General features: G+C 53.1%; 22 non-coding genes across 22 annotated transcripts; all 22 read left to right on the forward strand.

Annotated features, from left to right (window-relative positions):
* Positions 1-657: 657 nt before the first annotated feature.
* On the forward strand, positions 658-848 carry LOC146817460 (U2 spliceosomal RNA). Its single transcript, XR_014964827.1, has one exon. It is a non-coding gene; the product is annotated as a U2 spliceosomal RNA (small nuclear RNA).
* Positions 849-1,855: 1,007 nt separating this feature from the next.
* Positions 1,856-2,046, forward strand: LOC146817461 (U2 spliceosomal RNA). The gene has a single exon (XR_014964828.1). It is a non-coding gene; the product is annotated as a U2 spliceosomal RNA (small nuclear RNA).
* Positions 2,047-3,062: 1,016 nt separating this feature from the next.
* On the forward strand, positions 3,063-3,253 carry LOC146817462 (U2 spliceosomal RNA). The gene has a single exon (XR_014964829.1). It is a non-coding gene; the product is annotated as a U2 spliceosomal RNA (small nuclear RNA).
* Positions 3,254-4,257: 1,004 nt separating this feature from the next.
* On the forward strand, positions 4,258-4,448 carry LOC146817463 (U2 spliceosomal RNA). The gene has a single exon (XR_014964830.1). It is a non-coding gene; the product is annotated as a U2 spliceosomal RNA (small nuclear RNA).
* Positions 4,449-5,453: 1,005 nt separating this feature from the next.
* On the forward strand, positions 5,454-5,644 carry LOC146817464 (U2 spliceosomal RNA). Its single transcript, XR_014964831.1, has one exon. It is a non-coding gene; the product is annotated as a U2 spliceosomal RNA (small nuclear RNA).
* Positions 5,645-6,669: 1,025 nt separating this feature from the next.
* Positions 6,670-6,860, forward strand: LOC146817465 (U2 spliceosomal RNA). Its single transcript, XR_014964832.1, has one exon. It is a non-coding gene; the product is annotated as a U2 spliceosomal RNA (small nuclear RNA).
* A 1,011-nt stretch (positions 6,861-7,871) lies between these two features.
* On the forward strand, positions 7,872-8,062 carry LOC146817466 (U2 spliceosomal RNA). The gene has a single exon (XR_014964833.1). It is a non-coding gene; the product is annotated as a U2 spliceosomal RNA (small nuclear RNA).
* Positions 8,063-9,067: 1,005 nt separating this feature from the next.
* LOC146817467 (U2 spliceosomal RNA) lies at positions 9,068-9,258 on the forward strand. The gene has a single exon (XR_014964835.1). It is a non-coding gene; the product is annotated as a U2 spliceosomal RNA (small nuclear RNA).
* A 1,013-nt stretch (positions 9,259-10,271) lies between these two features.
* LOC146817468 (U2 spliceosomal RNA) lies at positions 10,272-10,462 on the forward strand. Its single transcript, XR_014964836.1, has one exon. It is a non-coding gene; the product is annotated as a U2 spliceosomal RNA (small nuclear RNA).
* A 1,014-nt stretch (positions 10,463-11,476) lies between these two features.
* On the forward strand, positions 11,477-11,669 carry LOC146817469 (U2 spliceosomal RNA). Its single transcript, XR_014964873.1, has one exon. It is a non-coding gene; the product is annotated as a U2 spliceosomal RNA (small nuclear RNA).
* Positions 11,670-12,680: 1,011 nt separating this feature from the next.
* On the forward strand, positions 12,681-12,871 carry LOC146817470 (U2 spliceosomal RNA). The gene has a single exon (XR_014964837.1). It is a non-coding gene; the product is annotated as a U2 spliceosomal RNA (small nuclear RNA).
* A 1,013-nt stretch (positions 12,872-13,884) lies between these two features.
* Positions 13,885-14,075, forward strand: LOC146817471 (U2 spliceosomal RNA). Its single transcript, XR_014964838.1, has one exon. It is a non-coding gene; the product is annotated as a U2 spliceosomal RNA (small nuclear RNA).
* Positions 14,076-15,088: 1,013 nt separating this feature from the next.
* Positions 15,089-15,279, forward strand: LOC146817472 (U2 spliceosomal RNA). Its single transcript, XR_014964839.1, has one exon. It is a non-coding gene; the product is annotated as a U2 spliceosomal RNA (small nuclear RNA).
* A 1,015-nt stretch (positions 15,280-16,294) lies between these two features.
* Positions 16,295-16,485, forward strand: LOC146817473 (U2 spliceosomal RNA). The gene has a single exon (XR_014964840.1). It is a non-coding gene; the product is annotated as a U2 spliceosomal RNA (small nuclear RNA).
* Positions 16,486-17,492: 1,007 nt separating this feature from the next.
* Positions 17,493-17,683, forward strand: LOC146817474 (U2 spliceosomal RNA). The gene has a single exon (XR_014964841.1). It is a non-coding gene; the product is annotated as a U2 spliceosomal RNA (small nuclear RNA).
* Positions 17,684-18,690: 1,007 nt separating this feature from the next.
* On the forward strand, positions 18,691-18,881 carry LOC146817475 (U2 spliceosomal RNA). The gene has a single exon (XR_014964842.1). It is a non-coding gene; the product is annotated as a U2 spliceosomal RNA (small nuclear RNA).
* A 1,015-nt stretch (positions 18,882-19,896) lies between these two features.
* On the forward strand, positions 19,897-20,087 carry LOC146817476 (U2 spliceosomal RNA). The gene has a single exon (XR_014964843.1). It is a non-coding gene; the product is annotated as a U2 spliceosomal RNA (small nuclear RNA).
* Positions 20,088-21,102: 1,015 nt separating this feature from the next.
* LOC146817477 (U2 spliceosomal RNA) lies at positions 21,103-21,284 on the forward strand. Its single transcript, XR_014964917.1, has one exon. It is a non-coding gene; the product is annotated as a U2 spliceosomal RNA (small nuclear RNA).
* A 1,003-nt stretch (positions 21,285-22,287) lies between these two features.
* On the forward strand, positions 22,288-22,478 carry LOC146817478 (U2 spliceosomal RNA). Its single transcript, XR_014964844.1, has one exon. It is a non-coding gene; the product is annotated as a U2 spliceosomal RNA (small nuclear RNA).
* A 1,019-nt stretch (positions 22,479-23,497) lies between these two features.
* LOC146817479 (U2 spliceosomal RNA) lies at positions 23,498-23,688 on the forward strand. The gene has a single exon (XR_014964846.1). It is a non-coding gene; the product is annotated as a U2 spliceosomal RNA (small nuclear RNA).
* Positions 23,689-24,699: 1,011 nt separating this feature from the next.
* On the forward strand, positions 24,700-24,890 carry LOC146817480 (U2 spliceosomal RNA). The gene has a single exon (XR_014964847.1). It is a non-coding gene; the product is annotated as a U2 spliceosomal RNA (small nuclear RNA).
* A 1,007-nt stretch (positions 24,891-25,897) lies between these two features.
* LOC146817481 (U2 spliceosomal RNA) lies at positions 25,898-26,088 on the forward strand. The gene has a single exon (XR_014964848.1). It is a non-coding gene; the product is annotated as a U2 spliceosomal RNA (small nuclear RNA).
* Positions 26,089-26,898: the final 810 nt, after the last annotated feature.

The following is a 26,898-nucleotide window of genomic DNA, read 5'->3' on the forward strand; positions in this document are numbered from 1 at the left end:
GCAAGTCAGTAGGATCGAGGTAGAGACGGAAAGAGACGAGGAAAGGGAGGGAGGGAGGGAGGGAGGGAGGGAGGGAGGAGGGAGAGAGGGAGGGAGGGAGAGAGAGATGGAGGGACGGAGGCAGAGAAGTGGACACTGCCCTTGGCTTCTCTGAGCAATGAAGGAAAATACAGAGTCCTTTTCCTTCTTTGCCCGCCCCGCCCGTCCCCGAACGGCCACGAACGGCCAAGCCTTATCTATAGGCCTTTGGCTACAGGGGAGCAGTGTCCCGGGTAGGCGAGGGCGAGGCGCCGGCCACTTCCTGTCGGGGAGCTGTCCAGGGCATCCTGGCCTGATTCCCAGCATCCCCCGGCTGCCAGGCTTTCCGGCCAGCCGGCTGGAAGCAGAGGACAGGAAGGGGCGGGGCATGCAAATGCTAGAAAGAGGACAACGTGGGTATGCTAAGTGACGCCTAACGAGGCGAGAGCCGTGGAGGACTCTGGGAGCCGGGAGAAGGCCCGAGGCCAGGGCCTCCTTTCTATGGGCACATGCTGAGCTCCCACTAGGAGTCAGAAAAAGAGGCGAAAGGGCCTCAAGCGACGGTGCGAGGGAAGACCCCGGTCCGGGTCAGCCAGGGAGATTGCTCCGGGAGGTGCGAATTCTGGCACCATTCTGGTTATCGCTTCTCGGCCTTTTGGCTAAGATCAAGTGTAGTATCTGTTCTTATCAGTTTAATATCTGATACGTCCTCTATCTGGGGACCATATATTAAATTGATTTTTGGAACAGGGAGATGGAATAGGAGCTTGCTCTGTCCACTCCACGCATCAACCTGGTATTGCAGTACCTCCAGGAATGGTGCACTTCCCCACCCGGGGAAAACAATGCTGTTGAAAGATAGATGAGAAAACGAAAGTAGCGCTTCACTACCAAACCCTGTAAAGTGGCGCTACTGTGTTTGCGCGAGAATAAAGCCACCCTGGTCACCGCGTCTTGCTTTATTTATTTATTTATGTCATTGATCTGCCGCAAACGCGCTTTATTTATTTATTTATATATTTTTCACGTTTTCTGGAACTTTTTTTTTATTTTTATTCCCTTCTCCATCCAGACGCTGCACTTTGGAAGAGAAAAATGTCAGAAGGAGACTGCTTTTCCAGCCTCAGAGTTTCCTTCGTTTTTGGATCCATTTCACTGGGGAACGAAATGAGGAAGTTTTCCAGCAAGTCAGTAGGATCGAGGTAGAGACGGAAAGAGACGAGGAAAGGGAGGGAGGGAGGGAGGGAGGGAGGGAGGGAGGGAGAGAGGGAGGGAGGGAGAGAGAGATGGAGGGACGGAGGCAGAGAAGTGGACACTGCCCTTGGCTTCTCTGAGCAATGAAGGAAAATACAGAGTCCTTTTCCTTCTTTGCCCGCCCCGCCCGTCCCCGAACGGCCACGAACGGCCAAGCCTTATCTATAGGCCTTTGGCTACAGGGGAGCAGTGTCCCGGGTAGGCGAGGGCGAGGCGCCGGCCACTTCCTGTCGGGGAGCTGTCCAGGGCATCCTGGCCTGATTCCCAGCATCCCCCGGCTGCCAGGCTTTCCGGCCAGCCGGCTGGAAGCAGAGGACAGGAAGGGGCGGGGCATGCAAATGCTAGAAAGAGGACAACGTGGGTATGCTAAGTGACGCCTAACGAGGCGAGAGCCGTGGAGGACTCTGGGAGCCGGGAGAAGGCCCGAGGCCAGGGCCTCCTTTCTATGGGCACATGCTGAGCTCCCACTAGGAGTCAGAAAAAGAGGCGAAAGGGCCTCAAGCGACGGTGCGAGGGAAGACCCCGGTCCGGGTCAGCCAGGGAGATTGCTCCGGGAGGTGCGAATTCTGGCACCATTCTGGTTATCGCTTCTCGGCCTTTTGGCTAAGATCAAGTGTAGTATCTGTTCTTATCAGTTTAATATCTGATACGTCCTCTATCTGGGGACCATATATTAAATTGATTTTTGGAACAGGGAGATGGAATAGGAGCTTGCTCTGTCCACTCCACGCATCAACCTGGTATTGCAGTACCTCCAGGAATGGTGCACTTCCCCACCCGGGGAAAACAATGCTGTTGAAAGATAGATGAGAAAACGAAAGTAGCGCTTCACTACCAAACCCTGTAAAGTGGCGCTACTGTGTTTGCGCGAGAATAAAGCCACCCTGGTCACCGCGTCTTGCTTTATTTATTTATTTATGTCATTGATCTGCCGCAAACGCGCTTTATTTATTTATTTATATATTTTTCACGTTTTCTGGAACTTTTTTTTTATTTTTATTCCCTTCTCCATCCAGACGCTGCACTTTGGAAGAGAAAAATGTCAGAAGGAGACTGCTTTTCCAGCCTCAGAGTTTCCTTCGTTTTTGGATCCATTTCACTGGGGAACGAAATGAGGAAGTTTTCCAGCAAGTCAGTAGGATCGAGGTAGAGACGGAAAGAGACGAGGAAAGGGAGGGAGGGAGGGAGGGAGGGAGGGAGGGAGGGAGGGAGGGAGGGAGAGGAGGGAGGGAGAGAGAGATGGAGGGACGGAGGCAGAGAAGTGGACACTGCCCTTGGCTTCTCTGAGCAATGAAGGAAAATACAGAGTCCTTTTCCTTCTTTGCCCGCCCCGCCCGTCCCCGAACGGCCACGAACGGCCAAGCCTTATCTATAGGCCTTTGGCTACAGGGGAGCAGTGTCCCGGGTAGGCGAGGGCGAGGCGCCGGCCACTTCCTGTCGGGGAGCTGTCCAGGGCATCCTGGCCTGATTCCCAGCATCCCCCGGCTGCCAGGCTTTCCGGCCAGCCGGCTGGAAGCAGAGGACAGGAAGGGGCGGGGCATGCAAATGCTAGAAAGAGGACAACGTGGGTATGCTAAGTGACGCCTAACGAGGCGAGAGCCGTGGAGGACTCTGGGAGCCGGGAGAAGGCCCGAGGCCAGGGCCTCCTTTCTATGGGCACATGCTGAGCTCCCACTAGGAGTCAGAAAAAGAGGCGAAAGGGCCTCAAGCGACGGTGCGAGGGAAGACCCCGGTCCGGGTCAGCCAGGGAGATTGCTCCGGGAGGTGCGAATTCTGGCACCATTCTGGTTATCGCTTCTCGGCCTTTTGGCTAAGATCAAGTGTAGTATCTGTTCTTATCAGTTTAATATCTGATACGTCCTCTATCTGGGGACCATATATTAAATTGATTTTTGGAACAGGGAGATGGAATAGGAGCTTGCTCTGTCCACTCCACGCATCAACCTGGTATTGCAGTACCTCCAGGAATGGTGCACTTCCCCACCCGGGGAAAACAATGCTGTTGAAAGATAGATGAGAAAACGAAAGTAGCGCTTCACTACCAAACCCTGTAAAGTGGCGCTACTGTGTTTGCGCGAGAATAAAGCCACCCTGGTCACCGCGTCTTGCTTTATTTATTTATTTATGTCATTGATCTGCCGCAAACGCGCTTTATTTATTTATTTATATATTTTTCACGTTTTCTGGAACTTTTTTTTTATTTTTATTCCCTTCTCCATCCAGACGCTGCACTTTGGAAGAGAAAAATGTCAGAAGGAGACTGCTTTTCCAGCCTCAGAGTTTCCTTCGTTTTTGGATCCATTTCACTGGGGAACGAAATGAGGAAGTTTTCCAGCAAGTCAGTAGGATCGAGGTAGAGACGGAAAGAGACGAGGAAAGGGAGGGAGGGAGGGAGGGAGGGAGGGAGGGAGGAGAGGGAGGGAGGGAGAGAGAGATGGAGGGACGGAGGCAGAGAAGTGGACACTGCCCTTGGCTTCTCTGAGCAATGAAGGAAAATACAGAGTCCTTTTCCTTCTTTGCCCGCCCCGCCCGTCCCCGAACGGCCACGAACGGCCAAGCCTTATCTATAGGCCTTTGGCTACAGGGGAGCAGTGTCCCGGGTAGGCGAGGGCGAGGCGCCGGCCACTTCCTGTCGGGGAGCTGTCCAGGGCATCCTGGCCTGATTCCCAGCATCCCCCGGCTGCCAGGCTTTCCGGCCAGCCGGCTGGAAGCAGAGGACAGGAAGGGGCGGGGCATGCAAATGCTAGAAAGAGGACAACGTGGGTATGCTAAGTGACGCCTAACGAGGCGAGAGCCGTGGAGGACTCTGGGAGCCGGGAGAAGGCCCGAGGCCAGGGCCTCCTTTCTATGGGCACATGCTGAGCTCCCACTAGGAGTCAGAAAAAGAGGCGAAAGGGCCTCAAGCGACGGTGCGAGGGAAGACCCCGGTCCGGGTCAGCCAGGGAGATTGCTCCGGGAGGTGCGAATTCTGGCACCATTCTGGTTATCGCTTCTCGGCCTTTTGGCTAAGATCAAGTGTAGTATCTGTTCTTATCAGTTTAATATCTGATACGTCCTCTATCTGGGGACCATATATTAAATTGATTTTTGGAACAGGGAGATGGAATAGGAGCTTGCTCTGTCCACTCCACGCATCAACCTGGTATTGCAGTACCTCCAGGAATGGTGCACTTCCCCACCCGGGGAAAACAATGCTGTTGAAAGATAGATGAGAAAACGAAAGTAGCGCTTCACTACCAAACCCTGTAAAGTGGCGCTACTGTGTTTGCGCGAGAATAAAGCCACCCTGGTCACCGCGTCTTGCTTTATTTATTTATTTATGTCATTGATCTGCCGCAAACGCGCTTTATTTATTTATTTATATATTTTTCACGTTTTCTGGAACTTTTTTTTTATTTTTATTCCCTTCTCCATCCAGACGCTGCACTTTGGAAGAGAAAAATGTCAGAAGGAGACTGCTTTTCCAGCCTCAGAGTTTCCTTCGTTTTTGGATCCATTTCACTGGGGAACGAAATGAGGAAGTTTTCCAGCAAGTCAGTAGGATCGAGGTAGAGACGGAAAGAGACGAGGAAAGGGAGGGAGGGAGGGAGGGAGGGAGGGAGGGAGGAGAGAGGAGGGAGGGAGAGAGAGATGGAGGGACGGAGGCAGAGAAGTGGACACTGCCCTTGGCTTCTCTGAGCAATGAAGGAAAATACAGAGTCCTTTTCCTTCTTTGCCCGCCCCGCCCGTCCCCGAACGGCCACGAACGGCCAAGCCTTATCTATAGGCCTTTGGCTACAGGGGAGCAGTGTCCCGGGTAGGCGAGGGCGAGGCGCCGGCCACTTCCTGTCGGGGAGCTGTCCAGGGCATCCTGGCCTGATTCCCAGCATCCCCCGGCTGCCAGGCTTTCCGGCCAGCCGGCTGGAAGCAGAGGACAGGAAGGGGCGGGGCATGCAAATGCTAGAAAGAGGACAACGTGGGTATGCTAAGTGACGCCTAACGAGGCGAGAGCCGTGGAGGACTCTGGGAGCCGGGAGAAGGCCCGAGGCCAGGGCCTCCTTTCTATGGGCACATGCTGAGCTCCCACTAGGAGTCAGAAAAAGAGGCGAAAGGGCCTCAAGCGACGGTGCGAGGGAAGACCCCGGTCCGGGTCAGCCAGGGAGATTGCTCCGGGAGGTGCGAATTCTGGCACCATTCTGGTTATCGCTTCTCGGCCTTTTGGCTAAGATCAAGTGTAGTATCTGTTCTTATCAGTTTAATATCTGATACGTCCTCTATCTGGGGACCATATATTAAATTGATTTTTGGAACAGGGAGATGGAATAGGAGCTTGCTCTGTCCACTCCACGCATCAACCTGGTATTGCAGTACCTCCAGGAATGGTGCACTTCCCCACCCGGGGAAAACAATGCTGTTAAAACAATGCTGTTGAAAGATAGATGAGAAAACGAAAGTAGCGCTTCACTACCAAACCCTGTAAAGTGGCGCTACTGTGTTTGCGCGAGAATAAAGCCACCCTGGTCACCGCGTCTTGCTTTATTTATTTATTTATGTCATTGATCTGCCGCAAACGCGCTTTATTTATTTATTTATATATTTTTCACGTTTTCTGGAACTTTTTTTTTATTTTTATTCCCTTCTCCATCCAGACGCTGCACTTTGGAAGAGAAAAATGTCAGAAGGAGACTGCTTTTCCAGCCTCAGAGTTTCCTTCGTTTTTGGATCCATTTCACTGGGGAACGAAATGAGGAAGTTTTCCAGCAAGTCAGTAGGATCGAGGTAGAGACGGAAAGAGACGAGGAAAGGGAGGGAGGGAGGGAGGGAGGGAGGGAGGGAGGGAGGGAGAGAGGGAGGGAGGGAGAGAGAGATGGAGGGACGGAGGCAGAGAAGTGGACACTGCCCTTGGCTTCTCTGAGCAATGAAGGAAAATACAGAGTCCTTTTCCTTCTTTGCCCGCCCCGCCCGTCCCCGAACGGCCACGAACGGCCAAGCCTTATCTATAGGCCTTTGGCTACAGGGGAGCAGTGTCCCGGGTAGGCGAGGGCGAGGCGCCGGCCACTTCCTGTCGGGGAGCTGTCCAGGGCATCCTGGCCTGATTCCCAGCATCCCCCGGCTGCCAGGCTTTCCGGCCAGCCGGCTGGAAGCAGAGGACAGGAAGGGGCGGGGCATGCAAATGCTAGAAAGAGGACAACGTGGGTATGCTAAGTGACGCCTAACGAGGCGAGAGCCGTGGAGGACTCTGGGAGCCGGGAGAAGGCCCGAGGCCAGGGCCTCCTTTCTATGGGCACATGCTGAGCTCCCACTAGGAGTCAGAAAAAGAGGCGAAAGGGCCTCAAGCGACGGTGCGAGGGAAGACCCCGGTCCGGGTCAGCCAGGGAGATTGCTCCGGGAGGTGCGAATTCTGGCACCATTCTGGTTATCGCTTCTCGGCCTTTTGGCTAAGATCAAGTGTAGTATCTGTTCTTATCAGTTTAATATCTGATACGTCCTCTATCTGGGGACCATATATTAAATTGATTTTTGGAACAGGGAGATGGAATAGGAGCTTGCTCTGTCCACTCCACGCATCAACCTGGTATTGCAGTACCTCCAGGAATGGTGCACTTCCCCACCCGGGGAAAACAATGCTGTTGAAAGATAGATGAGAAAACGAAAGTAGCGCTTCACTACCAAACCCTGTAAAGTGGCGCTACTGTGTTTGCGCGAGAATAAAGCCACCCTGGTCACCGCGTCTTGCTTTATTTATTTATTTATGTCATTGATCTGCCGCAAACGCGCTTTATTTATTTATTTATATATTTTTCACGTTTTCTGGAACTTTTTTTTTATTTTTATTCCCTTCTCCATCCAGACGCTGCACTTTGGAAGAGAAAAATGTCAGAAGGAGACTGCTTTTCCAGCCTCAGAGTTTCCTTCGTTTTTGGATCCATTTCACTGGGGAACGAAATGAGGAAGTTTTCCAGCAAGTCAGTAGGATCGAGGTAGAGACGGAAAGAGACGAGGAAAGGGAGGGAGGGAGGGAGGGAGGGAGGGAGGGAGGGAGGGAGAGAGGGAGGGAGGGAGAGAGAGATGGAGGGACGGAGGCAGAGAAGTGGACACTGCCCTTGGCTTCTCTGAGCAATGAAGGAAAATACAGAGTCCTTTTCCTTCTTTGCCCGCCCCGCCCGTCCCCGAACGGCCACGAACGGCCAAGCCTTATCTATAGGCCTTTGGCTACAGGGGAGCAGTGTCCCGGGTAGGCGAGGGCGAGGCGCCGGCCACTTCCTGTCGGGGAGCTGTCCAGGGCATCCTGGCCTGATTCCCAGCATCCCCCGGCTGCCAGGCTTTCCGGCCAGCCGGCTGGAAGCAGAGGACAGGAAGGGGCGGGGCATGCAAATGCTAGAAAGAGGACAACGTGGGTATGCTAAGTGACGCCTAACGAGGCGAGAGCCGTGGAGGACTCTGGGAGCCGGGAGAAGGCCCGAGGCCAGGGCCTCCTTTCTATGGGCACATGCTGAGCTCCCACTAGGAGTCAGAAAAAGAGGCGAAAGGGCCTCAAGCGACGGTGCGAGGGAAGACCCCGGTCCGGGTCAGCCAGGGAGATTGCTCCGGGAGGTGCGAATTCTGGCACCATTCTGGTTATCGCTTCTCGGCCTTTTGGCTAAGATCAAGTGTAGTATCTGTTCTTATCAGTTTAATATCTGATACGTCCTCTATCTGGGGACCATATATTAAATTGATTTTTGGAACAGGGAGATGGAATAGGAGCTTGCTCTGTCCACTCCACGCATCAACCTGGTATTGCAGTACCTCCAGGAATGGTGCACTTCCCCACCCGGGGAAAACAATGCTGTTGAAAGATAGATGAGAAAACGAAAGTAGCGCTTCACTACCAAACCCTGTAAAGTGGCGCTACTGTGTTTGCGCGAGAATAAAGCCACCCTGGTCACCGCGTCTTGCTTTATTTATTTATTTATGTCATTGATCTGCCGCAAACGCGCTTTATTTATTTATTTATATATTTTTCACGTTTTCTGGAACTTTTTTTTTATTTTTATTCCCTTCTCCATCCAGACGCTGCACTTTGGAAGAGAAAAATGTCAGAAGGAGACTGCTTTTCCAGCCTCAGAGTTTCCTTCGTTTTTGGATCCATTTCACTGGGGAACGAAATGAGGAAGTTTTCCAGCAAGTCAGTAGGATCGAGGTAGAGACGGAAAGAGACGAGGAAAGGGAGGGAGGGAGGGAGGGAGGGAGGGAGGGAGGAGAGAGGAGGGAGGGAGAGAGAGATGGAGGGACGGAGGCAGAGAAGTGGACACTGCCCTTGGCTTCTCTGAGCAATGAAGGAAAATACAGAGTCCTTTTCCTTCTTTGCCCGCCCCGCCCGTCCCCGAACGGCCACGAACGGCCAAGCCTTATCTATAGGCCTTTGGCTACAGGGGAGCAGTGTCCCGGGTAGGCGAGGGCGAGGCGCCGGCCACTTCCTGTCGGGGAGCTGTCCAGGGCATCCTGGCCTGATTCCCAGCATCCCCCGGCTGCCAGGCTTTCCGGCCAGCCGGCTGGAAGCAGAGGACAGGAAGGGGCGGGGCATGCAAATGCTAGAAAGAGGACAACGTGGGTATGCTAAGTGACGCCTAACGAGGCGAGAGCCGTGGAGGACTCTGGGAGCCGGGAGAAGGCCCGAGGCCAGGGCCTCCTTTCTATGGGCACATGCTGAGCTCCCACTAGGAGTCAGAAAAAGAGGCGAAAGGGCCTCAAGCGACGGTGCGAGGGAAGACCCCGGTCCGGGTCAGCCAGGGAGATTGCTCCGGGAGGTGCGAATTCTGGCACCATTCTGGTTATCGCTTCTCGGCCTTTTGGCTAAGATCAAGTGTAGTATCTGTTCTTATCAGTTTAATATCTGATACGTCCTCTATCTGGGGACCATATATTAAATTGATTTTTGGAACAGGGAGATGGAATAGGAGCTTGCTCTGTCCACTCCACGCATCAACCTGGTATTGCAGTACCTCCAGGAATGGTGCACTTCCCCACCCGGGGAAAACAATGCTGTTGAAAGATAGATGAGAAAACGAAAGTAGCGCTTCACTACCAAACCCTGTAAAGTGGCGCTACTGTGTTTGCGCGAGAATAAAGCCACCCTGGTCACCGCGTCTTGCTTTATTTATTTATTTATGTCATTGATCTGCCGCAAACGCGCTTTATTTATTTATTTATATATTTTTCACGTTTTCTGGAACTTTTTTTTTATTTTTATTCCCTTCTCCATCCAGACGCTGCACTTTGGAAGAGAAAAATGTCAGAAGGAGACTGCTTTTCCAGCCTCAGAGTTTCCTTCGTTTTTGGATCCATTTCACTGGGGAACGAAATGAGGAAGTTTTCCAGCAAGTCAGTAGGATCGAGGTAGAGACGGAAAGAGACGAGGAAGGAGGGAGGGAGGGAGGGAGGGAGGGAGGGAGGGAGGGAGGGAGAGAGGGAGGGAGGGAGAGAGAGATGGAGGGACGGAGGCAGAGAAGTGGACACTGCCCTTGGCTTCTCTGAGCAATGAAGGAAAATACAGAGTCCTTTTCCTTCTTTGCCCGCCCCGCCCGTCCCCGAACGGCCACGAACGGCCAAGCCTTATCTATAGGCCTTTGGCTACAGGGGAGCAGTGTCCCGGGTAGGCGAGGGCGAGGCGCCGGCCACTTCCTGTCGGGGAGCTGTCCAGGGCATCCTGGCCTGATTCCCAGCATCCCCCGGCTGCCAGGCTTTCCGGCCAGCCGGCTGGAAGCAGAGGACAGGAAGGGGCGGGGCATGCAAATGCTAGAAAGAGGACAACGTGGGTATGCTAAGTGACGCCTAACGAGGCGAGAGCCGTGGAGGACTCTGGGAGCCGGGAGAAGGCCCGAGGCCAGGGCCTCCTTTCTATGGGCACATGCTGAGCTCCCACTAGGAGTCAGAAAAAGAGGCGAAAGGGCCTCAAGCGACGGTGCGAGGGAAGACCCCGGTCCGGGTCAGCCAGGGAGATTGCTCCGGGAGGTGCGAATTCTGGCACCATTCTGGTTATCGCTTCTCGGCCTTTTGGCTAAGATCAAGTGTAGTATCTGTTCTTATCAGTTTAATATCTGATACGTCCTCTATCTGGGGACCATATATTAAATTGATTTTTGGAACAGGGAGATGGAATAGGAGCTTGCTCTGTCCACTCCACGCATCAACCTGGTATTGCAGTACCTCCAGGAATGGTGCACTTCCCCACCCGGGGAAAACAATGCTGTTGAAAGATAGATGAGAAAACGAAAGTAGCGCTTCACTACCAAACCCTGTAAAGTGGCGCTACTGTGTTTGCGCGAGAATAAAGCCACCCTGGTCACCGCGTCTTGCTTTATTTATTTATTTATGTCATTGATCTGCCGCAAACGCGCTTTATTTATTTATTTATATATTTTTCACGTTTTCTGGAACTTTTTTTTTATTTTTATTCCCTTCTCCATCCAGACGCTGCACTTTGGAAGAGAAAAATGTCAGAAGGAGACTGCTTTTCCAGCCTCAGAGTTTCCTTCGTTTTTGGATCCATTTCACTGGGGAACGAAATGAGGAAGTTTTCCAGCAAGTCAGTAGGATCGAGGTAGAGACGGAAAGAGACGAGGAAAGGGAGGGAGGGAGGGAGGGAGGGAGGGAGGGAGGGAGGGAGGAGGGAGAGAGAGGGAGAGAGAGAGATGGAGGGACGGAGGCAGAGAAGTGGACACTGCCCTTGGCTTCTCTGAGCAATGAAGGAAAATACAGAGTCCTTTTCCTTCTTTGCCCGCCCCGCCCGTCCCCGAACGGCCACGAACGGCCAAGCCTTATCTATAGGCCTTTGGCTACAGGGGAGCAGTGTCCCGGGTAGGCGAGGGCGAGGCGCCGGCCACTTCCTGTCGGGGAGCTGTCCAGGGCATCCTGGCCTGATTCCCAGCATCCCCCGGCTGCCAGGCTTTCCGGCCAGCCGGCTGGAAGCAGAGGACAGGAAGGGGCGGGGCATGCAAATGCTAGAAAGAGGACAACGTGGGTATGCTAAGTGACGCCTAACGAGGCGAGAGCCGTGGAGGACTCTGGGAGCCGGGAGAAGGCCCGAGGCCAGGGCCTCCTTTCTATGGGCACATGCTGAGCTCCCACTAGGAGTCAGAAAAAGAGGCGAAAGGGCCTCAAGCGACGGTGCGAGGGAAGACCCCGGTCCGGGTCAGCCAGGGAGATTGCTCCGGGAGGTGCGAATTCTGGCACCATTCTGGTTATCGCTTCTCGGCCCCTTTTGGCTAAGATCAAGTGTAGTATCTGTTCTTATCAGTTTAATATCTGATACGTCCTCTATCTGGGGACCATATATTAAATTGATTTTTGGAACAGGGAGATGGAATAGGAGCTTGCTCTGTCCACTCCACGCATCAACCTGGTATTGCAGTACCTCCAGGAATGGTGCACTTCCCCACCCGGGGAAAACAATGCTGTTGAAAGATAGATGAGAAAACGAAAGTAGCGCTTCACTACCAAACCCTGTAAAGTGGCGCTACTGTGTTTGCGCGAGAATAAAGCCACCCTGGTCACCGCGTCTTGCTTTATTTATTTATTTATGTCATTGATCTGCCGCAAACGCGCTTTATTTATTTATTTATATATTTTTCACGTTTTCTGGAACTTTTTTTTTATTTTTATTCCCTTCTCCATCCAGACGCTGCACTTTGGAAGAGAAAAATGTCAGAAGGAGACTGCTTTTCCAGCCTCAGAGTTTCCTTCGTTTTTGGATCCATTTCACTGGGGAACGAAATGAGGAAGTTTTCCAGCAAGTCAGTAGGATCGAGGTAGAGACGGAAAGAGACGAGGAAAGGGAGGGAGGGAGGGAGGGAGGGAGGGAGGGAGGGAGGGAGAGAGGGAGGGAGGGAGAGAGAGATGGAGGGACGGAGGCAGAGAAGTGGACACTGCCCTTGGCTTCTCTGAGCAATGAAGGAAAATACAGAGTCCTTTTCCTTCTTTGCCCGCCCCGCCCGTCCCCGAACGGCCACGAACGGCCAAGCCTTATCTATAGGCCTTTGGCTACAGGGGAGCAGTGTCCCGGGTAGGCGAGGGCGAGGCGCCGGCCACTTCCTGTCGGGGAGCTGTCCAGGGCATCCTGGCCTGATTCCCAGCATCCCCCGGCTGCCAGGCTTTCCGGCCAGCCGGCTGGAAGCAGAGGACAGGAAGGGGCGGGGCATGCAAATGCTAGAAAGAGGACAACGTGGGTATGCTAAGTGACGCCTAACGAGGCGAGAGCCGTGGAGGACTCTGGGAGCCGGGAGAAGGCCCGAGGCCAGGGCCTCCTTTCTATGGGCACATGCTGAGCTCCCACTAGGAGTCAGAAAAAGAGGCGAAAGGGCCTCAAGCGACGGTGCGAGGGAAGACCCCGGTCCGGGTCAGCCAGGGAGATTGCTCCGGGAGGTGCGAATTCTGGCACCATTCTGGTTATCGCTTCTCGGCCTTTTGGCTAAGATCAAGTGTAGTATCTGTTCTTATCAGTTTAATATCTGATACGTCCTCTATCTGGGGACCATATATTAAATTGATTTTTGGAACAGGGAGATGGAATAGGAGCTTGCTCTGTCCACTCCACGCATCAACCTGGTATTGCAGTACCTCCAGGAATGGTGCACTTCCCCACCCGGGGAAAACAATGCTGTTGAAAGATAGATGAGAAAACGAAAGTAGCGCTTCACTACCAAACCCTGTAAAGTGGCGCTACTGTGTTTGCGCGAGAATAAAGCCACCCTGGTCACCGCGTCTTGCTTTATTTATTTATTTATGTCATTGATCTGCCGCAAACGCGCTTTATTTATTTATTTATATATTTTTCACGTTTTCTGGAACTTTTTTTTTATTTTTATTCCCTTCTCCATCCAGACGCTGCACTTTGGAAGAGAAAAATGTCAGAAGGAGACTGCTTTTCCAGCCTCAGAGTTTCCTTCGTTTTTGGATCCATTTCACTGGGGAACGAAATGAGGAAGTTTTCCAGCAAGTCAGTAGGATCGAGGTAGAGACGGAAAGAGACGAGGAAAGGGAGGGAGGGAGGGAGGGAGGGAGGGAGGGAGGGAGGGAGGGAGGGAGGGAGGGAGAGAGAGAGATGGAGGGACGGAGGCAGAGAAGTGGACACTGCCCTTGGCTTCTCTGAGCAATGAAGGAAAATACAGAGTCCTTTTCCTTCTTTGCCCGCCCCGCCCGTCCCCGAACGGCCACGAACGGCCAAGCCTTATCTATAGGCCTTTGGCTACAGGGGAGCAGTGTCCCGGGTAGGCGAGGGCGAGGCGCCGGCCACTTCCTGTCGGGGAGCTGTCCAGGGCATCCTGGCCTGATTCCCAGCATCCCCCGGCTGCCAGGCTTTCCGGCCAGCCGGCTGGAAGCAGAGGACAGGAAGGGGCGGGGCATGCAAATGCTAGAAAGAGGACAACGTGGGTATGCTAAGTGACGCCTAACGAGGCGAGAGCCGTGGAGGACTCTGGGAGCCGGGAGAAGGCCCGAGGCCAGGGCCTCCTTTCTATGGGCACATGCTGAGCTCCCACTAGGAGTCAGAAAAAGAGGCGAAAGGGCCTCAAGCGACGGTGCGAGGGAAGACCCCGGTCCGGGTCAGCCAGGGAGATTGCTCCGGGAGGTGCGAATTCTGGCACCATTCTGGTTATCGCTTCTCGGCCTTTTGGCTAAGATCAAGTGTAGTATCTGTTCTTATCAGTTTAATATCTGATACGTCCTCTATCTGGGGACCATATATTAAATTGATTTTTGGAACAGGGAGATGGAATAGGAGCTTGCTCTGTCCACTCCACGCATCAACCTGGTATTGCAGTACCTCCAGGAATGGTGCACTTCCCCACCCGGGGAAAACAATGCTGTTGAAAGATAGATGAGAAAACGAAAGTAGCGCTTCACTACCAAACCCTGTAAAGTGGCGCTACTGTGTTTGCGCGAGAATAAAGCCACCCTGGTCACCGCGTCTTGCTTTATTTATTTATTTATGTCATTGATCTGCCGCAAACGCGCTTTATTTATTTATTTATATATTTTTCACGTTTTCTGGAACTTTTTTTTTATTTTTATTCCCTTCTCCATCCAGACGCTGCACTTTGGAAGAGAAAAATGTCAGAAGGAGACTGCTTTTCCAGCCTCAGAGTTTCCTTCGTTTTTGGATCCATTTCACTGGGGAACGAAATGAGGAAGTTTTCCAGCAAGTCAGTAGGATCGAGGTAGAGACGGAAAGAGACGAGGAAAGGGAGGGAGGGAGGGAGGGAGGGAGGGAGGGAGGGAGGGAGAGGGAGGGAGGGAGGGAGAGAGAGATGGAGGGACGGAGGCAGAGAAGTGGACACTGCCCTTGGCTTCTCTGAGCAATGAAGGAAAATACAGAGTCCTTTTCCTTCTTTGCCCGCCCCGCCCGTCCCCGAACGGCCACGAACGGCCAAGCCTTATCTATAGGCCTTTGGCTACAGGGGAGCAGTGTCCCGGGTAGGCGAGGGCGAGGCGCCGGCCACTTCCTGTCGGGGAGCTGTCCAGGGCATCCTGGCCTGATTCCCAGCATCCCCCGGCTGCCAGGCTTTCCGGCCAGCCGGCTGGAAGCAGAGGACAGGAAGGGGCGGGGCATGCAAATGCTAGAAAGAGGACAACGTGGGTATGCTAAGTGACGCCTAACGAGGCGAGAGCCGTGGAGGACTCTGGGAGCCGGGAGAAGGCCCGAGGCCAGGGCCTCCTTTCTATGGGCACATGCTGAGCTCCCACTAGGAGTCAGAAAAAGAGGCGAAAGGGCCTCAAGCGACGGTGCGAGGGAAGACCCCGGTCCGGGTCAGCCAGGGAGATTGCTCCGGGAGGTGCGAATTCTGGCACCATTCTGGTTATCGCTTCTCGGCCTTTTGGCTAAGATCAAGTGTAGTATCTGTTCTTATCAGTTTAATATCTGATACGTCCTCTATCTGGGGACCATATATTAAATTGATTTTTGGAACAGGGAGATGGAATAGGAGCTTGCTCTGTCCACTCCACGCATCAACCTGGTATTGCAGTACCTCCAGGAATGGTGCACTTCCCCACCCGGGGAAAACAATGCTGTTGAAAGATAGATGAGAAAACGAAAGTAGCGCTTCACTACCAAACCCTGTAAAGTGGCGCTACTGTGTTTGCGCGAGAATAAAGCCACCCTGGTCACCGCGTCTTGCTTTATTTATTTATTTATGTCATTGATCTGCCGCAAACGCGCTTTATTTATTTATTTATATATTTTTCACGTTTTCTGGAACTTTTTTTTTATTTTTATTCCCTTCTCCATCCAGACGCTGCACTTTGGAAGAGAAAAATGTCAGAAGGAGACTGCTTTTCCAGCCTCAGAGTTTCCTTCGTTTTTGGATCCATTTCACTGGGGAACGAAATGAGGAAGTTTTCCAGCAAGTCAGTAGGATCGAGGTAGAGACGGAAAGAGACGAGGAAAGGGAGGGAGGGAGGGAGGGAGGGAGGGAGGGAGGGAGGGAGGGAGAGAGGGAGGGAGGGAGAGAGAGATGGAGGGACGGAGGCAGAGAAGTGGACACTGCCCTTGGCTTCTCTGAGCAATGAAGGAAAATACAGAGTCCTTTTCCTTCTTTGCCCGCCCCGCCCGTCCCCGAACGGCCACGAACGGCCAAGCCTTATCTATAGGCCTTTGGCTACAGGGGAGCAGTGTCCCGGGTAGGCGAGGGCGAGGCGCCGGCCACTTCCTGTCGGGGAGCTGTCCAGGGCATCCTGGCCTGATTCCCAGCATCCCCCGGCTGCCAGGCTTTCCGGCCAGCCGGCTGGAAGCAGAGGACAGGAAGGGGCGGGGCATGCAAATGCTAGAAAGAGGACAACGTGGGTATGCTAAGTGACGCCTAACGAGGCGAGAGCCGTGGAGGACTCTGGGAGCCGGGAGAAGGCCCGAGGCCAGGGCCTCCTTTCTATGGGCACATGCTGAGCTCCCACTAGGAGTCAGAAAAAGAGGCGAAAGGGCCTCAAGCGACGGTGCGAGGGAAGACCCCGGTCCGGGTCAGCCAGGGAGATTGCTCCGGGAGGTGCGAATTCTGGCACCATTCTGGTTATCGCTTCTCGGCCTTTTGGCTAAGATCAAGTGTAGTATCTGTTCTTATCAGTTTAATATCTGATACGTCCTCTATCTGGGGACCATATATTAAATTGATTTTTGGAACAGGGAGATGGAATAGGAGCTTGCTCTGTCCACTCCACGCATCAACCTGGTATTGCAGTACCTCCAGGAATGGTGCACTTCCCCACCCGGGGAAAACAATGCTGTTGAAAGATAGATGAGAAAACGAAAGTAGCGCTTCACTACCAAACCCTGTAAAGTGGCGCTACTGTGTTTGCGCGAGAATAAAGCCACCCTGGTCACCGCGTCTTGCTTTATTTATTTATTTATGTCATTGATCTGCCGCAAACGCGCTTTATTTATTTATTTATATATTTTTCACGTTTTCTGGAACTTTTTTTTTATTTTTATTCCCTTCTCCATCCAGACGCTGCACTTTGGAAGAGAAAAATGTCAGAAGGAGACTGCTTTTCCAGCCTCAGAGTTTCCTTCGTTTTTGGATCCATTTCACTGGGGAACGAAATGAGGAAGTTTTCCAGCAAGTCAGTAGGATCGAGGTAGAGACGGAAAGAGACGAGGAAAGGGAGGGAGGGAGGGAGGGAGGGAGGGAGGGAGGGAGAGAGGGAGGGAGGGAGAGAGAGATGGAGGGACGGAGGCAGAGAAGTGGACACTGCCCTTGGCTTCTCTGAGCAATGAAGGAAAATACAGAGTCCTTTTCCTTCTTTGCCCGCCCCGCCCGTCCCCGAACGGCCACGAACGGCCAAGCCTTATCTATAGGCCTTTGGCTACAGGGGAGCAGTGTCCCGGGTAGGCGAGGGCGAGGCGCCGGCCACTTCCTGTCGGGGAGCTGTCCAGGGCATCCTGGCCTGATTCCCAGCATCCCCCGGCTGCCAGGCTTTCCGGCCAGCCGGCTGGAAGCAGAGGACAGGAAGGGGCGGGGCATGCAAATGCTAGAAAGAGGACAACGTGGGTATGCTAAGTGACGCCTAACGAGGCGAGAGCCGTGGAGGACTCTGGGAGCCGGGAGAAGGCCCGAGGCCAGGGCCTCCTTTCTATGGGCACATGCTGAGCTCCCACTAGGAGTCAGAAAAAGAGGCGAAAGGGCCTCAAGCGACGGTGCGAGGGAAGACCCCGGTCCGGGTCAGCCAGGGAGATTGCTCCGGGAGGTGCGAATTCTGGCACCATTCTGGTTATCGCTTCTCGGCCTTTTGGCTAAGATCAAGTGTAGTATCTGTTCTTATCAGTTTAATATCTGATACGTCCTCTATCTGGGGACCATATATTAAATTGATTTTTGGAACAGGGAGATGGAATAGGAGCTTGCTCTGTCCACTCCACGCATCAACCTGGTATTGCAGTACCTCCAGGAATGGTGCACTTCCCCACCCGGGGAAAACAATGCTGTTGAAAGATAGATGAGAAAACGAAAGTAGCGCTTCACTACCAAACCCTGTAAAGTGGCGCTACTGTGTTTGCGCGAGAATAAAGCCACCCTGGTCACCGCGTCTTGCTTTATTTATTTATTTATGTCATTGATCTGCCGCAAACGCGCTTTATTTATTTATTTATATATTTTTCACGTTTTCTGGAACTTTTTTTTTATTTTTATTCCCTTCTCCATCCAGACGCTGCACTTTGGAAGAGAAAAATGTCAGAAGGAGACTGCTTTTCCAGCCTCAGAGTTTCCTTCGTTTTTGGATCCATTTCACTGGGGAACGAAATGAGGAAGTTTTCCAGCAAGTCAGTAGGATCGAGGTAGAGACGGAAAGAGACGAGGAAAGGGAGGGAGGGAGGGAGGGAGGGAGGGAGGGAGGGAGAGAGGGAGGGAGGGAGAGAGAGATGGAGGGACGGAGGCAGAGAAGTGGACACTGCCCTTGGCTTCTCTGAGCAATGAAGGAAAATACAGAGTCCTTTTCCTTCTTTGCCCGCCCCGCCCGTCCCCGAACGGCCACGAACGGCCAAGCCTTATCTATAGGCCTTTGGCTACAGGGGAGCAGTGTCCCGGGTAGGCGAGGGCGAGGCGCCGGCCACTTCCTGTCGGGGAGCTGTCCAGGGCATCCTGGCCTGATTCCCAGCATCCCCCGGCTGCCAGGCTTTCCGGCCAGCCGGCTGGAAGCAGAGGACAGGAAGGGGCGGGGCATGCAAATGCTAGAAAGAGGACAACGTGGGTATGCTAAGTGACGCCTAACGAGGCGAGAGCCGTGGAGGACTCTGGGAGCCGGGAGAAGGCCCGAGGCCAGGGCCTCCTTTCTATGGGCACATGCTGAGCTCCCACTAGGAGTCAGAAAAAGAGGCGAAAGGGCCTCAAGCGACGGTGCGAGGGAAGACCCCGGTCCGGGTCAGCCAGGGAGATTGCTCCGGGAGGTGCGAATTCTGGCACCATTCTGGTTATCGCTTCTCGGCCTTTTGGCTAAGATCAAGTGTAGTATCTGTTCTTATCAGTTTAATATCTGATACGTCCTCTATCTGGGGACCATATATTAAATTGATTTTTGGAACAGGGAGATGGAATAGGAGCTTGCTCTGTCCACTCCACGCATCAACCTGGTATTGCAGTACCTCCAGGAATGGTGCACTTCCCCACCCGGGGAAAACAATGCTGTTGAAAGATAGATGAGAAAACGAAAGTAGCGCTTCACTACCAAACCCTGTAAAGTGGCGCTACTGTGTTTGCGCGAGAATAAAGCCACCCTGGTCACCGCGTCTTGCTTTATTTATTTATTTATGTCATTGATCTGCCGCAAACGCGCTTTATTTATTTATTTATATATTTTTCACGTTTTCTGGAACTTTTTTTTTATTTTTATTCCCTTCTCCATCCAGACGCTGCACTTTGGAAGAGAAAAATGTCAGAAGGAGACTGCTTTTCCAGCCTCAGAGTTTCCTTCGTTTTTGGATCCATTTCACTGGGGAACGAAATGAGGAAGTTTTCCAGCAAGTCAGTAGGATCGAGGTAGAGACGGAAAGAGACGAGGAAAGGGAGGGAGGGAGGGAGGGAGGGAGGGAGGGAGGGAGGGAGGGAGAGAGGGAGGGAGGGAGAGAGAGATGGAGGGACGGAGGCAGAGAAGTGGACACTGCCCTTGGCTTCTCTGAGCAATGAAGGAAAATACAGAGTCCTTTTCCTTCTTTGCCCGCCCCGCCCGTCCCCGAACGGCCACGAACGGCCAAGCCTTATCTATAGGCCTTTGGCTACAGGGGAGCAGTGTCCCGGGTAGGCGAGGGCGAGGCGCCGGCCACTTCCTGTCGGGGAGCTGTCCAGGGCATCCTGGCCTGATTCCCAGCATCCCCCGGCTGCCAGGCTTTCCGGCCAGCCGGCTGGAAGCAGAGGACAGGAAGGGGCGGGGCATGCAAATGCTAGAAAGAGGACAACGTGGGTATGCTAAGTGACGCCTAACGAGGCGAGAGCCGTGGAGGACTCTGGGAGCCGGGAGAAGGCCCGAGGCCAGGGCCTCCTTTCTATGGGCACATGCTGAGCTCCCACTAGGAGTCAGAAAAAGAGGCGAAAGGGCCTCAAGCGACGGTGCGAGGGAAGACCCCGGTCCGGGTCAGCCAGGGAGATTGCTCCGGGAGGTGCGAATTCTGGCACCATTCTGGTTATCGCTTCTCGGCCTTTTGGCTAAGATCAAGTGTAGTATCTGTTCTTATCAGTTTAATATCTGATACGTCCTCTATCTGGGGACCATATATTAAATTGATTTTTGGAACAGGGAGATGGAATAGGAGCTTGCTCTGTCCACTCCACGCATCAACCTGGTATTGCAGTACCTCCAGGAATGGTGCACTTCCCCACCCGGGGAAAACAATGCTGTTGAAAGATAGATGAGAAAACGAAAGTAGCGCTTCACTACCAAACCCTGTAAAGTGGCGCTACTGTGTTTGCGCGAGAATAAAGCCACCCTGGTCACCGCGTCTTGCTTTATTTATTTATTTATGTCATTGATCTGCCGCAAACGCGCTTTATTTATTTATTTATATATTTTTCACGTTTTCTGGAACTTTTTTTTTATTTTTATTCCCTTCTCCATCCAGACGCTGCACTTTGGAAGAGAAAAATGTCAGAAGGAGACTGCTTTTCCAGCCTCAGAGTTTCCTTCGTTTTTGGATCCATTTCACTGGGGAACGAAATGAGGAAGTTTTCCAGCAAGTCAGTAGGATCGAGGTAGAGACGGAAAGAGACGAGGAAAGGGAGGGAGGGAGGGAGGGAGGGAGGGAGGGAGGGAGGGAGGGAGGAGAGGGAGGGAGGAGAGAGAGATGGAGGGACGGAGGCAGAGAAGTGGACACTGCCCTTGGCTTCTCTGAGCAATGAAGGAAAATACAGAGTCCTTTTCCTTCTTTGCCCGCCCCGCCCGTCCCCGAACGGCCACGAACGGCCAAGCCTTATCTATAGGCCTTTGGCTACAGGGGAGCAGTGTCCCGGGTAGGCGAGGGCGAGGCGCCGGCCACTTCCTGTCGGGGAGCTGTCCAGGGCATCCTGGCCTGATTCCCAGCATCCCCCGGCTGCCAGGCTTTCCGGCCAGCCGGCTGGAAGCAGAGGACAGGAAGGGGCGGGGCATGCAAATGCTAGAAAGAGGACAACGTGGGTATGCTAAGTGACGCCTAACGAGGCGAGAGCCGTGGAGGACTCTGGGAGCCGGGAGAAGGCCCGAGGCCAGGGCCTCCTTTCTATGGGCACATGCTGAGCTCCCACTAGGAGTCAGAAAAAGAGGCGAAAGGGCCTCAAGCGACGGTGCGAGGGAAGACCCCGGTCCGGGTCAGCCAGGGAGATTGCTCCGGGAGGTGCGAATTCTGGCACCATTCTGGTTATCGCTTCTCGGCCAGATCAAGTGTAGTATCTGTTCTTATCAGTTTAATATCTGATACGTCCTCTATCTGGGGACCATATATTAAATTGATTTTTGGAACAGGGAGATGGAATAGGAGCTTGCTCTGTCCACTCCACGCATCAACCTGGTATTGCAGTACCTCCAGGAATGGTGCACTTCCCCACCCGGGGAAAACAATGCTGTTGAAAGATAGATGAGAAAACGAAAGTAGCGCTTCACTACCAAACCCTGTAAAGTGGCGCTACTGTGTTTGCGCGAGAATAAAGCCACCCTGGTCACCGCGTCTTGCTTTATTTATTTATTTATGTCATTGATCTGCCGCAAACGCGCTTTATTTATTTATTTATATATTTTTCACGTTTTCTGGAACTTTTTTTTTATTTTTATTCCCTTCTCCATCCAGACGCTGCACTTTGGAAGAGAAAAATGTCAGAAGGAGACTGCTTTTCCAGCCTCAGAGTTTCCTTCGTTTTTGGATCCATTTCACTGGGGAACGAAATGAGGAAGTTTTCCAGCAAGTCAGTAGGATCGAGGTAGAGACGGAAAGAGACGAGGAAAGGGAGGGAGGGAGGGAGGGAGGGAGGGAGGGAGAGAGGGAGGGAGGGAGAGAGAGATGGAGGGACGGAGGCAGAGAAGTGGACACTGCCCTTGGCTTCTCTGAGCAATGAAGGAAAATACAGAGTCCTTTTCCTTCTTTGCCCGCCCCGCCCGTCCCCGAACGGCCACGAACGGCCAAGCCTTATCTATAGGCCTTTGGCTACAGGGGAGCAGTGTCCCGGGTAGGCGAGGGCGAGGCGCCGGCCACTTCCTGTCGGGGAGCTGTCCAGGGCATCCTGGCCTGATTCCCAGCATCCCCCGGCTGCCAGGCTTTCCGGCCAGCCGGCTGGAAGCAGAGGACAGGAAGGGGCGGGGCATGCAAATGCTAGAAAGAGGACAACGTGGGTATGCTAAGTGACGCCTAACGAGGCGAGAGCCGTGGAGGACTCTGGGAGCCGGGAGAAGGCCCGAGGCCAGGGCCTCCTTTCTATGGGCACATGCTGAGCTCCCACTAGGAGTCAGAAAAAGAGGCGAAAGGGCCTCAAGCGACGGTGCGAGGGAAGACCCCGGTCCGGGTCAGCCAGGGAGATTGCTCCGGGAGGTGCGAATTCTGGCACCATTCTGGTTATCGCTTCTCGGCCTTTTGGCTAAGATCAAGTGTAGTATCTGTTCTTATCAGTTTAATATCTGATACGTCCTCTATCTGGGGACCATATATTAAATTGATTTTTGGAACAGGGAGATGGAATAGGAGCTTGCTCTGTCCACTCCACGCATCAACCTGGTATTGCAGTACCTCCAGGAATGGTGCACTTCCCCACCCGGGGAAAACAATGCTGTTGAAAGATAGATGAGAAAACGAAAGTAGCGCTTCACTACCAAACCCTGTAAAGTGGCGCTACTGTGTTTGCGCGAGAATAAAGCCACCCTGGTCACCGCGTCTTGCTTTATTTATTTATTTATGTCATTGATCTGCCGCAAACGCGCTTTATTTATTTATTTATATATTTTTCACGTTTTCTGGAACTTTTTTTTTATTTTTATTCCCTTCTCCATCCAGACGCTGCACTTTGGAAGAGAAAAATGTCAGAAGGAGACTGCTTTTCCAGCCTCAGAGTTTCCTTCGTTTTTGGATCCATTTCACTGGGGAACGAAATGAGGAAGTTTTCCAGCAAGTCAGTAGGATAGAGGTAGAGACGGAAAGAGACGAGGAAAGGGAGGGAGGGAGGGAGGGAGGGAGGGAGAGAGGGAGGGAGGGAGGGAGAGAGGGAGGGAGGGAGAGAGAGATGGAGGGACGGAGGCAGAGAAGTGGACACTGCCCTTGGCTTCTCTGAGCAATGAAGGAAAATACAGAGTCCTTTTCCTTCTTTGCCCGCCCCGCCCGTCCCCGAACGGCCACGAACGGCCAAGCCTTATCTATAGGCCTTTGGCTACAGGGGAGCAGTGTCCCGGGTAGGCGAGGGCGAGGCGCCGGCCACTTCCTGTCGGGGAGCTGTCCAGGGCATCCTGGCCTGATTCCCAGCATCCCCCGGCTGCCAGGCTTTCCGGCCAGCCGGCTGGAAGCAGAGGACAGGAAGGGGCGGGGCATGCAAATGCTAGAAAGAGGACAACGTGGGTATGCTAAGTGACGCCTAACGAGGCGAGAGCCGTGGAGGACTCTGGGAGCCGGGAGAAGGCCCGAGGCCAGGGCCTCCTTTCTATGGGCACATGCTGAGCTCCCACTAGGAGTCAGAAAAAGAGGCGAAAGGGCCTCAAGCGACGGTGCGAGGGAAGACCCCGGTCCGGGTCAGCCAGGGAGATTGCTCCGGGAGGTGCGAATTCTGGCACCATTCTGGTTATCGCTTCTCGGCCTTTTGGCTAAGATCAAGTGTAGTATCTGTTCTTATCAGTTTAATATCTGATACGTCCTCTATCTGGGGACCATATATTAAATTGATTTTTGGAACAGGGAGATGGAATAGGAGCTTGCTCTGTCCACTCCACGCATCAACCTGGTATTGCAGTACCTCCAGGAATGGTGCACTTCCCCACCCGGGGAAAACAATGCTGTTGAAAGATAGATGAGAAAACGAAAGTAGCGCTTCACTACCAAACCCTGTAAAGTGGCGCTACTGTGTTTGCGCGAGAATAAAGCCACCCTGGTCACCGCGTCTTGCTTTATTTATTTATTTATGTCATTGATCTGCCGCAAACGCGCTTTATTTATTTATTTATATATTTTTCACGTTTTCTGGAACTTTTTTTTTATTTTTATTCCCTTCTCCATCCAGACGCTGCACTTTGGAAGAGAAAAATGTCAGAAGGAGACTGCTTTTCCAGCCTCAGAGTTTCCTTCGTTTTTGGATCCATTTCACTGGGGAACGAAATGAGGAAGTTTTCCAGCAAGTCAGTAGGATCGAGGTAGAGACGGAAAGAGACGAGGAAAGGGAGGGAGGGAGGGAGGGAGGGAGGGAGGGAGGGAGGGAGAGAGAGGGAGGGAGGGAGAGAGATGGAGGGACGGAGGCAGAGAAGTGGACACTGCCCTTGGCTTCTCTGAGCAATGAAGGAAAATACAGAGTCCTTTTCCTTCTTTGCCCGCCCCGCCCGTCCCCGAACGGCCACGAACGGCCAAGCCTTATCTATAGGCCTTTGGCTACAGGGGAGCAGTGTCCCGGGTAGGCGAGGGCGAGGCGCCGGCCACTTCCTGTCGGGGAGCTGTCCAGGGCATCCTGGCCTGATTCCCAGCATCCCCCGGCTGCCAGGCTTTCCGGCCAGCCGGCTGGAAGCAGAGGACAGGAAGGGGCGGGGCATGCAAATGCTAGAAAGAGGACAACGTGGGTATGCTAAGTGACGCCTAACGAGGCGAGAGCCGTGGAGGACTCTGGGAGCCGGGAGAAGGCCCGAGGCCAGGGCCTCCTTTCTATGGGCACATGCTGAGCTCCCACTAGGAGTCAGAAAAAGAGGCGAAAGGGCCTCAAGCGACGGTGCGAGGGAAGACCCCGGTCCGGGTCAGCCAGGGAGATTGCTCCGGGAGGTGCGAATTCTGGCACCATTCTGGTTATCGCTTCTCGGCCTTTTGGCTAAGATCAAGTGTAGTATCTGTTCTTATCAGTTTAATATCTGATACGTCCTCTATCTGGGGACCATATATTAAATTGATTTTTGGAACAGGGAGATGGAATAGGAGCTTGCTCTGTCCACTCCACGCATCAACCTGGTATTGCAGTACCTCCAGGAATGGTGCACTTCCCCACCCGGGGAAAACAATGCTGTTGAAAGATAGATGAGAAAACGAAAGTAGCGCTTCACTACCAAACCCTGTAAAGTGGCGCTACTGTGTTTGCGCGAGAATAAAGCCACCCTGGTCACCGCGTCTTGCTTTATTTATTTATTTATGTCATTGATCTGCCGCAAACGCGCTTTATTTATTTATTTATATATTTTTCACGTTTTCTGGAACTTTTTTTTTATTTTTATTCCCTTCTCCATCCAGACGCTGCACTTTGGAAGAGAAAAATGTCAGAAGGAGACTGCTTTTCCAGCCTCAGAGTTTCCTTCGTTTTTGGATCCATTTCACTGGGGAACGAAATGAGGAAGTTTTCCAGCAAGTCAGTAGGATCGAGGTAGAGACGGAAAGAGACGAGGAAAGGGAGGGAGGGAGGGAGGGAGGGAGGGAGGGAGGGAGAGAGGGAGGGAGGGAGAGAGAGATGGAGGGACGGAGGCAGAGAAGTGGACACTGCCCTTGGCTTCTCTGAGCAATGAAGGAAAATACAGAGTCCTTTTCCTTCTTTGCCCGCCCCGCCCGTCCCCGAACGGCCACGAACGGCCAAGCCTTATCTATAGGCCTTTGGCTACAGGGGAGCAGTGTCCCGGGTAGGCGAGGGCGAGGCGCCGGCCACTTCCTGTCGGGGAGCTGTCCAGGGCATCCTGGCCTGATTCCCAGCATCCCCCGGCTGCCAGGCTTTCCGGCCAGCCGGCTGGAAGCAGAGGACAGGAAGGGGCGGGGCATGCAAATGCTAGAAAGAGGACAACGTGGGTATGCTAAGTGACGCCTAACGAGGCGAGAGCCGTGGAGGACTCTGGGAGCCGGGAGAAGGCCCGAGGCCAGGGCCTCCTTTCTATGGGCACATGCTGAGCTCCCACTAGGAGTCAGAAAAAGAGGCGAAAGGGCCTCAAGCGACGGTGCGAGGGAAGACCCCGGTCCGGGTCAGCCAGGGAGATTGCTCCGGGAGGTGCGAATTCTGGCACCATTCTGGTTATCGCTTCTCGGCCTTTTGGCTAAGATCAAGTGTAGTATCTGTTCTTATCAGTTTAATATCTGATACGTCCTCTATCTGGGGACCATATATTAAATTGATTTTTGGAACAGGGAGATGGAATAGGAGCTTGCTCTGTCCACTCCACGCATCAACCTGGTATTGCAGTACCTCCAGGAATGGTGCACTTCCCCACCCGGGGAAAACAATGCTGTTGAAAGATAGATGAGAAAACGAAAGTAGCGCTTCACTACCAAACCCTGTAAAGTGGCGCTACTGTGTTTGCGCGAGAATAAAGCCACCCTGGTCACCGCGTCTTGCTTTATTTATTTATTTATGTCATTGATCTGCCGCAAACGCGCTTTATTTATTTATTTATATATTTTTCACGTTTTCTGGAACTTTTTTTTTATTTTTATTCCCTTCTCCATCCAGACGCTGCACTTTGGAAGAGAAAAATGTCAGAAGGAGACTGCTTTTCCAGCCTCAGAGTTTCCTTCGTTTTTGGATCCATTTCACTGGGGAACGAAATGAGGAAGTTTTCCAGCAAGTCAGTAGGATCGAGGTAGAGACGGAAAGAGACGAGGAAAGGGAGGGAGGGAGGGAGGGAGGGAGGGAGGGAGGGAGGGAGGGAGGGAGAGAGGAGGGAGGGAGAGAGAGATGGAGGGACGGAGGCAGAGAAGTGGACACTGCCCTTGGCTTCTCTGAGCAATGAAGGAAAATACAGAGTCCTTTTCCTTCTTTGCCCGCCCCGCCCGTCCCCGAACGGCCACGAACGGCCAAGCCTTATCTATAGGCCTTTGGCTACAGGGGAGCAGTGTCCCGGGTAGGCGAGGGCGAGGCGCCGGCCACTTCCTGTCGGGGAGCTGTCCAGGGCATCCTGGCCTGATTCCCAGCATCCCCCGGCTGCCAGGCTTTCCGGCCAGCCGGCTGGAAGCAGAGGACAGGAAGGGGCGGGGCATGCAAATGCTAGAAAGAGGACAACGTGGGTATGCTAAGTGAC

Source organism: Triturus cristatus, chromosome 6 (assembly GCF_964204655.1).
Source record: "Triturus cristatus chromosome 6, aTriCri1.1, whole genome shotgun sequence".
In the NCBI taxonomy this organism is placed as follows: domain Eukaryota; kingdom Metazoa; phylum Chordata; class Amphibia; order Caudata; family Salamandridae; genus Triturus; species Triturus cristatus.